The 15597-nt window shown below is 38.1% G+C and overlaps 1 protein-coding gene across 3 annotated transcripts in view; it reads left to right on the forward strand.

Moving 5' to 3' along the window:
* Positions 1-15597, forward strand: part of SMYD3 (SET and MYND domain containing 3) — a 706268-nt gene that overhangs the window by 127334 nt on the left and 563337 nt on the right. The window lies entirely within an intron of this gene.

The following is a 15597-nucleotide window of genomic DNA, read 5'->3' on the forward strand; positions in this document are numbered from 1 at the left end:
CTGACTAAGCCACCCAGGTGCCCCTTAAGATTTCTTTTTAATTAAAAAAAATTTTTTTAGAGTAACCTCTATGCCCAGTGTGGAGCCTGAACTCATAACCCTGAGATCAAGAGTCGCACACTCCACTGACTGAGCCAGCCAGGAGTCCCAGGGAGGATAGGATTTTTAAAACAGAAAGGGTATTATTAAATTATAAACATACAGGGCAGAAAATGAAAAAAGTCACTTATTTTGATTTTTTTCTGGTAATGAATCTTTACCAGAGCTCTATGTAGATTTCAGTGAATAAAATTCATCATCATTTTTTCATTTTCTCCCTCTTGGCAAAGGTAATAACTATTAATAGCTGACAGTTATTGAGCTCTTACCATGGCACTAATAGGTTTGCAAGTATTGTATCATTTAATTTTTAAACCTGTGAAGTTGCTACTATTATTATCCCCATTTTTATATAGAGAAAATGGGACAGGTTGAGTAATTCGGAGTGTCATGCTTTACAGTCAGACTCAAATCATCTGACTCCAGAGCCCCTTCTTTTAATCACTGGGGATCAGCAACAATGCAGTGGGCAAATAAAGACGCCACTCAAGGGAAGCCTGGAGCATCCAAGCCTGTGAATTAGTCTCAGATTAGTTGTGGTGGGTGACTAATTTCGGACATTTTCTGGTTGACCCTGGGATCTTTATGTACAGCACGCAGGTGGAGGTTTTGGTTTTGTTTTACAAGTGGATTAGCGTCTGGATCAGGACTGTCCAAAAGTACTTCCCGCAATGATGGAAATATTACCTATTTGCTGCGTCCAGCAGTCATTAACCATAGCCATATGTAGCTGTTGAGCACTTGAAATGTGGCTAGTGTGTCCAAGGGCGTTAATTTTGAAACTTCATGGGATTTTAATTACTTTAAATATAAATAGCACACTTGGCTGGTAATGGACAGTGCAGGTCTAGATACGTAAGGGGGATGCAAGAGAAAATGCTTGCGGTAACATTCTGAATGCTGTTGTTGTGTTACGTTTTTTCGTCTCCTGGACCTGCAACACCACCACTTTGCATGGGTTTGGGAGCCAGTGTCTGCTCTAAGGTGTACAAATAATATGTACAGGTAGTGCGACTTCTGCTTTAGACACGGCGGCCTTATTGCACGTCTCCAAAGCCTCGTGTCCAGTGGGCGGGGGCACACAGTCCTCCGGTGTGCTCAAAGGTACTCGTGGGACTGCTGGACTGGCTTTAAGAAGTGTTTAGTTGTTGCGGCATATGTTTTGGTTTTCGGGCTGCAAGAAATTTATTCCCTTCAGCCTGAAGTCAGCACAGATGGGATCTTGAGCCAAGGCCTCAACACGAAAGACTAAATTGCTAACCCTTCATTGCTGCCGCGATGCTGCTGACCTCAACAGCTGTGGTTGCCACGGTGTATAGAGAGCTTTCAGAATAAACAGCAAAAAACCTCCATTTATAGCCATTATTATGATTTGAATTTGAGGTAGGTAAGTGAAGGGTAGCATATGTTGCTAGCTTTATTTATTTATTAAAAAAAATCAACAGCCTTAAGACAGAAGTAGGTCATTTGTGTTCGTTTTGTCCATGTATATTGTAATATACATTCCAGTTAGGGTCCATATCCAAACACAAATCTCTGTGAAAACGTTAGCTTTGAATCAGGGTATCTGAGATGGTCCTGTGCTTAGTTTTATCACAGATGTGTGTATGTTTAAACATACATATTCATTTCTTGTTACTTTTTGAGCTTCATAAAATGGTATCATTGCTGAATGCAATCTTCTGGGAGGTTTTTTTTTTTTTTTTTTTCACCCAACATTTTCAAGATGCGTCTGTATTATTGCACGTAGCTCTAGTTCATCCATTTTCTCTGCTCTGTGATGTTCAGTTGTTTGGAATATACCACACTCTGTCCATTCTCCTGAAAGTGGACTTTGGGGTTTTTTCACAGTTAAATGTCCTTTCAGTTGTTTATGTTTCTTCTTGCATTATTGTTGGAGTGTAGCGAGGCTAGGGCGTAGGTTATTCACATCTCAGAAGGAGGGACCAGTGGGAAGAGCGATCAGGAATATAGGATGTATTTAAAATAGGGAGAAGAGAAGGGAACTGACATACTATCTTCGGGTTGTCTGGAGCTTCACATACGCCACCTGATTTAATTCTCCTGACAGTCATGTGAGAGCTTTTATTTTCACTTAACAGGCGGAGAAATGGACATAGAGGGAAAGTAAAACTTCTCCATGATCATGCAGCTGGTAAGAAAGAGGTAGACCTGAATGTTCAACCTGAGTTTTCCTGACCCCAGTCTTTTCAGCTGACTGACACAGTCAGGGTTAAATAGGGGAGACAGGGTGTGAATGGAAAAAGGTTACTGTCATGGGCTCTGTCACTTAAAACAGCAAAGTAAGCATAGCACTGGGGAAATTTGAATTCAAGGTAGACGAATGAAGGAAAACAAACAAAAGAAATTTCATGTTCAGGGCCTCTGCGTACTGCTGTCCAGCACAAATCATTCTGACATGGCTGTCACCTGCCCAGCTAGCTCTGTAGTCCTTATTCTTCTAGTAATATTCCTTCTGCCAGGGATGAACTGAGAAGCCATGTAGTCCCAGGCTTACCATTAATCAGCTACAAATAGAATAAGTTGACCCCAGTTTATCAGCAGTCCACCATGTGAAGGTGTTTGTTTTGTTTTGTGTTGTTTTAAGGTGCATCTTTATGGAGAATTAGGATAGAATGGGGCACCAGCGTAGCTTATTAGAGAACTTTGTTTTTTTCAGTCTGTGACGTATTTGGCTGTCATGAGTGCATGCCATAATAGAACGTAAGTGCAGATTCAAAATTTATTTCCATGATTTTAAATTATTGACTGCTGCTGCTAGCCCAGAGCTCATACAGCCTGAGTGATTGTACAACTAAATAGAGAAAAATCTTCTTTGGTAAACAGAGGCTGGAAATTGGCATGGCTCTTTGCAGGGAGCTATTTATTGTACTTGCTCATGTTTTATTTAGGTGTTTAGCAGTGCCATTTGAGTTTCTAATTAAAGTTGTGCCCGCACTTCAATTGTTTATGAAGCCTCATATAGATTTAATCATAAGATCAGCTTGATGAGGATTTGCAAAGGTAAGCTTTATTGCTTCACACAGTGGCTTCTAGCCTCTATTCTTGAATGTAAAGGGAACATTGATTCATAAGAACATTACAAATAGCTCAGTGATCATTGGAGTATATTGAGTGGAGAATGAAATGCAGAAGTCTATTACAGATGCTCTGTCTCTATTAACCTCTCTAACCCTTCCATTTAGTTTGATGGATAGAAGGATTTGTGCCCTGGAATCACAGAGGCACCACGTGCTCACACTTGGGATCATCTTTAGGCTGATGTTATTAATCATTTTAGCAGATAAATACTCAATTTAAGTGGTTTTGAACAGTTTTGCTTCATATTTTATGGTATTTCATAAATTTAGAAAATAAGTAATCAACAAATCGAATCTTCAGTTTACTTACTAGCATGAATAAACTCCTGTTATTTACCGTATTACTTTGATATACGTATGTGTTGAATTAGTGTTCTTATGACTACAATAAAAATATTGCAATTCTGTTTTTTGCCATTCTCTTGGAAAAGGAAATGATGAAGGTGGCATGTACTGTTAGGAGATTTTATTCTGATCTTGGGCTAGAATGCCCTGTGATAGTAATCTTAATACAGCATTTGGGTTACTGGCTGTAAAAACACTGTTACTGGGGTGTTTTAAAACTGTGTATAATTACTTTATACCTTATTTTTAGAGTTAAATATTATCAGTCTTTTCCATTGTAATGACTCTCCTTGGTTGTTACTTCAAATATTCTTTTATCTTTCAAGGAAAGCTTTGCTTTGAAACGATCATTAATTTAATCTAGGGAAATATGAGTCTTAAGGTGCTGTGATGATGTTCACCTGCCTGAAGCACTTTTTTAAAAAAAGTTAATGTATTTATTGAGTATGACCAGTTTCCTTTGATTTGTAAACTTCAGATATTACGATTTTATGAATGTCAGGTGTTTATGGAAAAAGACAGTGGCAGAAATAAAGTAATTTCTTTCCACATGAATGTATTTGTTTTTCAGTGTTTCTCAAAGAATACATGCCCAGATACCATGTAATTCGTAGTTCTTTTCTTGTGACTAGAATAATTTAAAGTTGAGTGCGTTGGGTCTAGTATCAATGGCTAATACTGTTTCCCATGGCTGTTTTGTTTGTTTTGTTTTTATCAACGTTTATTTATTTTTGGGACAGAGAGAGACAGAGCATGAACGGGGGAGGGGCAGAGAGAGAGGGAGACACAGAATCGGAAACAGGCTCCAGGCTCTGAGCCATCAGCCCAGAGCCCGACGCGGGGCTCGAACTCACAGACCGCGAGATCGTGACCTGGCTGAAGTCGGACGCTTAACCGACTGCGCCACCCAGGCGCCCCAAACTGAAGTCCTGTTTCCGTGTTTTGTTTTTAAAAATGTCTTGTTTTCCATCTCAACTGCAGAAGCCTGAAAGGGGCAAGAATTAATCTTTTGGAAATGGCAGGGCAGGTATACTGCATCAAAATGTTAAAAGTCATAAAATAGCACAATTAATGATTGGTTCCAATCATGTTATTGTTTCTTAAAGTTGTCTGAATATCTCAAGTACTTTTTAAAAATAGATTTGAAGTGAGATGTTGAAACAAAACATTGGTTGCATTGGTGTAATGTAATGTTGCAGTGTAATTGTTGTAATGGTGTAATGGTCTCTGGTGTAGCTACAAAGATTATTGGTAGAAAGTACTTACTATACTGTGTTCTGTTCCTTGTAAATTATTTTCCTGCGAGACTAAGCTTTGTAAAGGTGGGTACTGTTTCTTCTTGTTCTGTGCTTATTCCTCACCGCTTATCATGGTATCTGGCTTAGTAAATAACTGTCAGGTGAATACATGAATGAATGAATGACTTCTTAAACTGATAGCAGCATCCTCAAATTAGTCCCCTAGGATTTGAGCATTTTTTAGGATATTTCTTAACTATGTAACATTTGATCCTAGAGAGGTTTCTTTGCCTTTTATTTCTTTTGAAAAGTAGTCTAAGAAAAAAAAAACTAGTGAATATAAAGAAGCATAAAAATATGTCTGTAATCTCAGTGGTCTTGTTGAATGGCTTATTAATATAAGAGTTTTGATTATTTGGAGGCCATGAGATCATTGCATAAATTTGTAATGACAGCATATTGATTTTTAGATAAGAATTATTATTATTATTTTTTTTTTATTATTTATTTTTGGGACAGAGAGAGACAGAGCATGAATGGGGGAGGGGCAGAGAGAGAGGGAGACACAGAATCGGAAACAGGCTCCAGGCTCTGAGCCGTCAGCACAGAGCCCGACACGGGGCTCGAACTCACGGACCGCGAGATCGTGACCTGGCTGAAGTCGGACGCTTAACCGACTGCGCCACCCAGGCGCCCCTAGATAAGAATTATTAATTTCCATGTTTGAATTTTATGTTTGTTCACACAAATAATTTTAAAATTGATGTTAATGCAGATCTTATTTTATGGACATTGAATGTGCTTTGTAATAGAGTTTACAGGATGACATAGTGGTATAAATCCATAAATGACTTTATAGCCTTAGGATACAGGATCGTTAAGAGTACGCATGTGTCTTACTCATCTTTGTTTCTCTTTCTAGTACCATTTTAAGTAGTAGTTATTTAAAATATGTTAAAAATATGTGTATAATTAAAATCTTAAGAGAAAATCTACAGCAATCTCAAGCTTACTCCTTTACAGTGTGTGGTTTTGCTAGGCATCTGGTCATGTGAGTCAGTGTTTTCTCCACTAGTAGAAAGAAGGCTGGGTATTAGATCCAGTTTGTCATTCCATTTATTTTAAGCAGCTGTGTTCAGACTGAAGGCTCTATTTCCTTGGCTTCCACGAGAGATCTCCCTGCTTTTCTTCCTCTCTCGTGCATATCTCCTTTTTACTTTTTCTTGGCTGGTCTCCTCCTCCATTATGGCTCCTGCTTATCTTCTTAACCTTAGCCCCCAGTGTTCTCCTATTCATGCTCTTTCTTTCAGTCGTTCTTTTTTTTTTTTTTTTTTTTTTGTAATGTTTATTTATTTGAGAGAGCGTGCACACATGTGAGCAAGAGAGGGGCAGAGAGAGAGGGAGAGAGAATCCCAAGCAGGCACTGTGCTGTCAGTGCGGAGCCTGACACAGGTCTCTACCTGACGACCACAAGATCATGACCTGAGCTGAAATCGAGTCAGACGCTTAACTGACTGAGCCACCCAGGTGCCCTGCCCCTCAGTCGTTCTGAATGACTCAGTTTCCTGAACGGACTGTGCTTTTTCAGACCTCTGCACATGCTTTTCCTTCTGCCTAGAATGGCCTTCTTCTCCTTGTCAGCTTGGTGGAGAACTCTTACTTACCCTTTAAGAACTACTCAAGTATTTTCTTTGTGAAGCTTTCCTTAAGTAGAGTTCATCACCAGTGCATCTGGTACATATCTCTATTACAGCTTTTACCACACTCTATTGTAGTGGTTTATATTTAAGTATATTTTCCCTATTAGACAATGGGCTTCTTGGGCACCTGGCAACAATAAGCTTTCATTATTTTTTACAATGAATGAGTGAAGGACTCATGGCTTGTCTAGAATGGGTTCTATCTTCACAGACAGTTTTCCAACTTAGACCGTAAAAAGGATCATCTGAGGTGGTTAAGAAGACCACAGGGCTAGTATATGCTGTGGACTATGTCCTAAAAATTCATAGTCCAACAGGCAGATAAGAAATTGAATAGTTTCCCCAAGACAGTGTAAATTGTAAGGATTCCTCAAAATCTCTGGAAGATTGGGATCACAGTAACACACTTGTTACTTATCTTCAGTCCCATTTGGTCAGTAAATATTGTTGCTGTCTGTTCACTTGGTTAAGTGCAATTTTTATCCTTGATGAGTGTATGAAAGTGCTGGTTATCTTATAAGTATCAAAATAAACTAAGATTGCATGATAGTTTATTCTTTGGCTTTATGAAGATTATCCTGAATTAGTCGAATATACAGAAAATGGAGTGTTTATATACCTTAATGACATTTATCCAATTCTGATTCAGAACCTCTCCAATGATCCAAATAGGGTGATAAAGAGAACGGAAACTCACAGAGCTTTATGGTTTGAGGTGTAAGTAGTAATATGGGAACAGTCAGCTTTAAGTAATAATTTTGCTAGGTGAGAAGGTAAAACTGTAGTCCTGAAGACTGTAGGATCAAGAAAAATGGAGACATGTTGTGGCAGTGAGATATAGATGTTTTTACATGTAAAGGCTGATTTGTAAAAGCTATATATCTGTATCAGTTAGGTATACTTTCATCCCAGTCTTAAATAGTATTTGCCCAAAGGCTCCTGTATGTGGGGATGTGTTCCTAATGCCCTCTATATGATGCAGTACAGTAATCGTCACTCCACAAGGAATCTTCACCAGGTTCTTACTTGCAACAAACATCTTCCTTTTATCTTCCTTTTATATACTCAGCTATTACCTTTTACATTTTACTTACCTTGTATGTTTAAAATCAGGTGTTTAAAAGCTAATTCTGCCTCTTATGTAACTGACATATGTGTCTTGACATCTGCAGGCTCTTGATGTGTAATGTCCTTGTTCATATTCTTTAGGTGATGGCAGAGCATAGAGCCAGTGATTGGGGTCCCCTTCCCTGTCTTGCAGTGATGGTCCCCACGAAGTAGTGGTGCACATAGCCCATTTGAGAAAACGGGGGAACTTTTCAAAGGCACACTAGCAGCCAGTGATTTGGCCCTGTCTGCTTTTAGAGAACCCCTTAGGGCAATTCACAGGACTCTGAAAAGAGTCCGTTTGTCTCAGGCTGAGGGGAAACAGAAAAAATACTTTCGATTAGGACTGTATGAGTGGTGTTGGTACTGAGGTTGCTGTTTGGCTGATGTTGAACATTTCAGGAATGGGAAAAAATGACATTATTTCTGTTCTTTGTACTTTGCCTGTATGTGTAGATTTGTATATTAATATTTACTTAAACTGACTAATTCCAAACATTTATGTTTTGAGATCTGTGCTATTCAGTTATAGATTTTTGCTTGGGATTAGTGGTAGAAATGCAGTGCTCTGTTTTGTTTTAAAATGGGGGGAATTTCTAGTTTTAATTTTTTGAGGAAACTCCATTCTATTTTTCTCAGTGGCTGCACCAGTTTGCATTCCTACCAACAGTGCATGAGGGTTCCTTTTTCTACACATCCTTGTCAACACTTGTTATTTCTTGTTATTTTGATTTTAGCCATTTTGATAGGTGAAAGGAGATATTTTGTAATGGTTTTGATTTGTGTTTCCCTGATGATGAGTGAAGTTGAGTATCATTTCATGTGTCATTTGGCCATCTGTATGTCTTCTTAGGAAAAATGTCTTTTCAGGTCCTTTGACCATTTTGTAATTGGATTATTTGGGTTTGGTTTTTTTTTTGGTACTGAATTGTTTAATTCTTAATGTATTTTAGATATTAACTCCTTATTGGATATATCATTTGCAAATATCTTCTCCCATTCGGTTGATTGCCTTTTTGTTTTATTTGCGTCTTCCTTAGCTGTGCAGAAGCTTTTCATTTTGATGTAGTCCCAATAGTTCATTTTTGCATTTGTCACCATTGCCTGAGGAGACATACCAGGATCATATGATCCACTAATTGCACTACTAGATATTTATCCAAAGAAAGTGAAAACCCTAACTCGAAAGATACATGCACCCCTGTGTTTATTGCATCATTATTTACAGTAGCCAAGATATGGAAGCAGTGCAAGTGTCCATCGATAGATGAACGGACACAGAAGTGGTATATACTCAGCTATAACAAAGAATGAGATCTTGCTATTTGCAGCAACATGGGTGGACCTAGAGGGTATAATTTTTAAAAAATGTTTATTTATTTATTTTTGGTAGAAAGAGTGAGTGAGAGGGAGGGGAAGAGAGACAGGGACACAGAGAATCCCAAGCAGGTTCCACAATGTCTGTGTAGAACTCAATGCAGGGCTTGAACCAGTGAACCATGAGATCATAACCTGAGCCACAGTCGAGTCCAATGCGTAACCAACTGTGCTACCCAGTGCCCCTAGAGGATATGATGTTAAGTGAAATAAGTCAGAGAAAGATAAATACTGTATGATTTCACTGATACATAGAATTTAAGAAACAAATGAATAAACAAATGAAAAAGAGAGAAAGGAATAGACTCTTAAATACATAGAACAAACCGGTGGTTCCCAGAGGGAGGTGGGTTAGGGGGATGGGTGAAACAGATGAAAAGGATTAAGAGTACATTTTATCTTGATGAGTAAGCACTGAGCAATGTATAGAATTGTTGAATCTTTATTTGTACACCTGAAAGTAATGTAACACTGTATATTAATAGCTTATGCAGATTAACATCCACAGCGGTAAGTTCTGTTGACGGTGTGTACCCTTGATATGATGTGATGAGAATTGTCCTGTACACCTGTTGCTTTTCATCCCCAGAACCCATAACTCTTGTGTAACCATTGAAAAAAAATGAAAACAAACCCACATTGAAGGACATTCTGTAAAATACTTTATCAGAACTCCTTAAAACTGTCAAGGAAATAAAAAACAAAGAAAGTCTGAGAAACCGTCAGAGCCAAGGGTCGCCTAGGCTGATCTGACAAATAAATGTAATATGATAGTCTGTGTGGATGGAATCCTGGAACAGAGGAAGAGAATCAAGTAAAAACTAGGGGAATCTGAATAAAGTATGAATTTTAGTTAATAATAATGTATCAATGTTGGCTTGTTAGTTGTGACCATAGCACCACACAAATGTAAAATGTTAACAGGAGGGGGAACTGGGAATGGAGTACACGCAGCTCCTGCACTGTCTTTGAACTGTTCTAGAAATCTAAAACTGGGTGGGGGGATGGGCAAAACAGGTGAAGGGGATTAAGGGATTCAAACGTCCAGTTACAAAGTAAATAAATCGCAGGGATGAAAAGTACAGCATAGGGAATATAGTTAATAGTATTGTAGAAAAATAAAAAGGAAGGGATTTCAACCCCTTTCTTGGTGTTAAATGCTTGTCCTGGTGGTTCTACCTAACAAGCAACCAAATTGTCACTTTCACATAATAAAGCAGAGCTAAAATCATGATTTGATTGCTGCTGTTTATGGTTCAGTCTCTTTAGAGCAGTGGGACTTAGGCCAGAGTATCTGATTTTGGTATTTTCTTGTTCCGATACATTCTGACTTCTGTATCAAAAGCCCGTGTTCCTGCAAAGTTCAAAGCAGGATCCCAAAGGCTGGTGGAAAGATTAAGGCTCTGCCTCTGTCAGATAGTAATTACTCAGGTGATGTATGGCCTTGCTGTATGTTTATATTGTAAGGTGCTCTGTTTTGGTGTGCTGACATCAGGGTCTTGTCTGTGTTGACAGGTTTGTGCACGGTGGGGTCAGACTTCTTTCATTATGAGGAGGAGATGCATGGGAGGTCTCTCAGCAGCGTGTTTTGCCCAGAACTAGCTGTTTGGATTTCATTCCTCAAGGAAATTATTACCTAACTCAGTTTCAGATGTGTTAGAGATCGTTGGTTTTATCAGTTTCACACCTGTGTTGTGTGAGTTAGTTTGTCTAATATTTTAGGTAAAGACTGGTTAGAGGAGTCAAAAAACATGTATCATTTGCCTACTAGTATAACCCTCTTCCTGAAGGACATAGGGTAACAGTTATTTATTACGATGTGACATTGGAGAGGAGTACCGTAGCTGATTCGATTTTCCTTACTTTCTGTTTCTGTGAAATAAATAAAAATAAAAGTAAGAAAAACTGAAGCCATATTGAGAAATAATCTGCTGTCAATAGACAATGATAGTTTTCAGTTTTTACCATAGGATGTCACCAAAGTACAAAGGTTGTTAGTTCAAAAATAAAGTAACTGTTTCCTTTAGAAATTTCTTAACATCATAAATTGTGTTCTCATACTAGTTAGCTGTTTCAAACAAGTTACATCAGTAGAAAAATGCTTATATTAAAACATATTGTTTTGGTTTAGATATTTAGATGAAGTTCTGTTTGAAGATGAGTTAATTACAACATTTCTCTTATTAATTTGGTGAAGCATTTCATTGTTACACAGTTTACACCCTGTGCAATTCACCCACTTAAATTGTACAGTTGAGTGTTCGGTGTGTTCTCAGAGATGTTCAGCCATCACAAATTTTAGAACATTTTTCTCCTCCCTAAAAGAAAACCTGTTAACATTATCTGTCTTTCCACAATCTGGGATATCAATGGTAACTGGATGTTTAATATTTTGAGGAATTGCCAAATTGTTTCTAAACTGATAGACCATTTTACATTTCACCAGTAATGCTCCAGGGTTTCAATTTCTCTTCATCCTTGTTGACCCTGTTAACCCTCTTTTACCATAACCTTCCTACTGAGTCTGAAGCGGTGTATTGTTGTGATTTGTAGTTGTATTTCCCTCCCTAATGATTAATGATGTTGAGCATCTCTTCATATGCTTACTGGCCATTTGTATCTCTTCTTTGGAGAAATGTCATTTATTTCAATTGACTTTTTGTTGCTCTTGACCCGTATCTAAGTGGCAATAAAACTAGTACCTTTCTAATGGAGTTATTTTGAGGATGAAAAGAATTAATATATGCAAAATGCTTAGGGCAGTGCTTGACACATGGTAAATGCTCCTTTGTTGGTTACTTTTTTTGTTTTTAACACTTACCATGGTTTCTTCATGTGCTTAATGCTTCCTAGTGACTCTATTCTATATTTGCCAATGGGAGCTGTGAAAAATAAACTTGCTTTTTATTTTTAGCGCCCAGTTCTGCTAGCCCTGGTGTTTGCTACATATGTTCAGTTGTTCATTTATTCCTTCATTCAGCAAGCATTTACTGAACACCTATTATGAGTATGAAAGAGCCTGAAAATGCAAACCAAAAAAAAATGATGGTTTTTTTTTCAGGAAGTCTGGAGAGAGAGATACAAAGTGATCATTGTAGAGCCGCCAGTGCTTTGATACAGGGATGCACCAGCCCAGGTGAAGCATTCAGGGAATTCAGGTGGGCTCGCTGACTGACACCTGACGTGTGACTGGGAGTATCTCCTGCAGGATGTTGGGGTCAGTGTCCTGGGCGGGACAAGGGCATGTTGAAATGTACAAGAATGTGGAAGCCCTGAATGTTCAGCCCCATGAGAAGGACAGATCTTGCTGAGAGGGATCTGGGGCTCTGGGGCTCGAGGGTTCGGGTTTGTACTATCAGCTGGGGAGAGGGCGGCAACACCAGGAAAGCACTCTCCTGCTTATGAACCTTTAACGCTCAGAACATTCTTCTTTCTCCTTAACATGTTCTGTTGTTCATCATGAAATGTCTTTTCATCATCAACTGTCCTCATCTCTACGATTACTCCCGTTTTAAAGACTGTTCTCCACTGGTTTGTGTCTTTGAATCGAGAGTATATGTCCTCCTGTGCACAGCATATAGTTGGATTGTGCTTTTTTTTTTTTAAATGTAGTCTGACATTATCTCCCCTTTGATTTGAATGTTTTTTAGTCCATTCACATTAATTTTTGATGTAGTTGGATTTTTTTGGATTTATTTTGCTGTTCTAATGTTTTTTATTTTTCAGTTTCTTTGTTACTGCCTTTTTTTTTGTGTTAAATGCATTTTTTTTGAGTGTACCATTTTAATTTGTTGATTTTTTTAAAGGCATCTTTTTTTGAATTGTTTCTCCTAGTGATTGTTCTAGGGCTGTGCTGTCCAGTGCAATAACTACTAGCCATGTGTGGCTTTGTGCACTCGATTTGTGGCTAGTCTGAATTGATATGTGCTACAGTAAAATAGAAACCAGACTTCAGTGACTTATTATGAAATGCAAAATATAAAATATTTCATTAGTAATTTATATATTGATTATGTAGTAGTAATATTTTGGATATTTGGGTTAAATCTAACAGAAATTTAAAAACTTTAAAAAATTTGAGGAGAAAATTTTAAATTACATACGTGACTTACATTTGTGGCTCTCCTATTTCTGTCGGACAGCACTGCTTTAAGGGTTACAACATACGTCTTTAATGTACCACAATCTACTTCCATTAATATTGATGTAATTCCAGCAGAGTACAGCAACTTCCTCCAGTATAGCTCTATGTTCTCACCCTTTCTTTATGCTTTTTTTGGTCATATATAGAACATTTGTATGTTGTAAGCCAAACAATACATAAGTTTTATGTTAAACCATCAGGTTTTTTAAAGAAATTAAGAATAAAATGATGTGTGCGTGTACAGTCTTACATTTACCTATGTATTAACCATTTCTGATTCTTTCTTTCCTATGGAGTTGAGTTTCCATCTGAACTATACTCTTTGGCTTCCTACGGCATTTTATATCATTCAGGTCTGCTTGCAAGAAATTCTCTCACTTTTTTTTTGCTTATCTGCGAATGTCTTTATTTCTTCTTTATTTTTGAAGGAAAGTTTCTCTGAATACAGAATTATAGGTTGAGAGTTTTTTTTCTTTCAGTACTTTGAATATGTCATTTCATTTCTGTTTAGCCTTCGTTGTTTCTGATGAGAAGCCAACCATTAATTGTATTGGTGTTACTCTGTACAGGAAGTAGTTTTTCTCTTGTAGCTCTTGAGATTTACTCTTTGTCTTTGAATATCAACAGTTTGACTATGATAGACCTAGGTATGGCTCTTTGTGTTTATCTTATTTGGGGACTCATTAATCTTCTCTGATGTGTTGATTAATATTTTTCAACAGATTTGGAAACTTTGAGATCATTTTTTAAATTGATGTATAGTTAACATACAATATTATGTTATTTTCAGATTACAATATAGTGGTTCAACATTTATATACATTACTTTGTGTACATTGCAAGTGACCCCCATGATAAATCTAGCCACAACCTGTCATCATACAAAGTCGTTACATGCTATTAACTATATTCCCTATGCCATACATTGCATTCCCATGTCTTATTTATTTTATAACTGGAAATTTGTACCATTTAATTCTTTTCACCCATTTCATCCCTCCTCCGCACCTGCTTCCTGTCTGGCAACCACCAGATTGTTCTCTATGAGTCTGTTTCTGTTTTGTTTTGTTTGTTTGTTTGTTTTTTGGTTCCACATATATAAGTGAGATCAAAAGATGTTTGTCTGACTTATTTCACTTTGCATAATATTGTCTAAGTACATCCATGTTGTCAAAAATGCCACGATTTCATTCTTTTTTTATGGCTAAATAATATTCCTGCGTGTGTGTGTGTGAGTGTGAGTGTGTGTGTCCAGGCATGTGCTGATCTTCTTCATCCATTCACCTATTGATGGATATAAAGTTGCTTCTATATCTTGGCTATTGTAAATAATGCTGCAATGAACATAGGGGTGCACATAACTTTTCAAATTAGTGTTTTGATTTTCTGTGGATAAATTTCCAGAAGTGAAATTGCTGGATTGTATGGTATTTCTATTTTTAATTTTTTGAGGAATCTCCCTACTGTTTTCCATAATGGCTGCACCAAATTATCTTTGGTTTTTGACAAATGCAGAACAGATTTCCATGTCCTTAACTCTCTCATTTCCTTAGCTCTCTCACGCTGCACAAGCCCAAACTCTGTAGTGAGTTTGTTCCAACTCACAGAAGTGGTGTGCATGCTCCCTGATTGCAGCATTGCCAGTAAACCTAACTGGTCATCTTTGGGCATGATTTTAGCACCCTCAAATAATACGTGGATACCCTGATTCCTTACTGCTTGAAGTGTGTGTGATCCATGGAAACGAGCATCCGTAGCACGTGGAACTTTGTTAGAAATGGATAAAAGCCCCACTCCAGACCTGTGGAATTAGAATCTACATTTTAAAGAAGACTCCCAGGTGATTTGTTTGAAAAGTAGTTGGTCTACTGGACTCCTATTTCTGCTGGTCCATTTCTATTTCATTTCTTGTGTGCAGATGATAGTGTACGCAGTGTGGAGAGGGAGTGCTATTTATACAGGTTTTTGTTGTTTTTTTTTTAACGTTTATATATTTAAAAAAAAATTTTTTTTCAACGTTTATTTATTTATTTTTGGGACAGAGAGAGACAGAGCATGAACGGGGGAGGGGCAGAGAGAGAGGGAGACACAGAATCGGAAACAGGCTCCAGGCTCTGAGCCATCAGCCCAGAGCGTGACGTGGGGCTCGAACTCACGGGCCGTGAGATCGTGACCTGGCTGAAGTCGGACGCTTAACCGACTGTGCCACCCAGGCGCCCCAAGGTTTATATATTTTTGAGAGAGAGACAGAGTATGAGTGGGGGAGGAGCAGAGAGAGAGGGAGACACAGAATCCGAAGCAGGCTCCAGGCTCTGAGCTGTCAGCGCAGAGCCCGACGCGGGGCTCGAACTCATAGACCACGAGATCATGACCTGAGCCCAAGTCGGATGCTCAACCGACTGAGCCACCCTGGCGCCCTGTGTACAGGGTTTTTAATTGAATCTTTTCATTCAAGTTATTTATTTCTTGTTTTGTTTCTTTTTGGG

The sequence above is a fragment of the Prionailurus viverrinus genome, chromosome F1, assembly GCF_022837055.1.
Source record: "Prionailurus viverrinus isolate Anna chromosome F1, UM_Priviv_1.0, whole genome shotgun sequence".
Taxonomy (NCBI): Eukaryota; Metazoa; Chordata; class Mammalia; order Carnivora; family Felidae; genus Prionailurus; species Prionailurus viverrinus.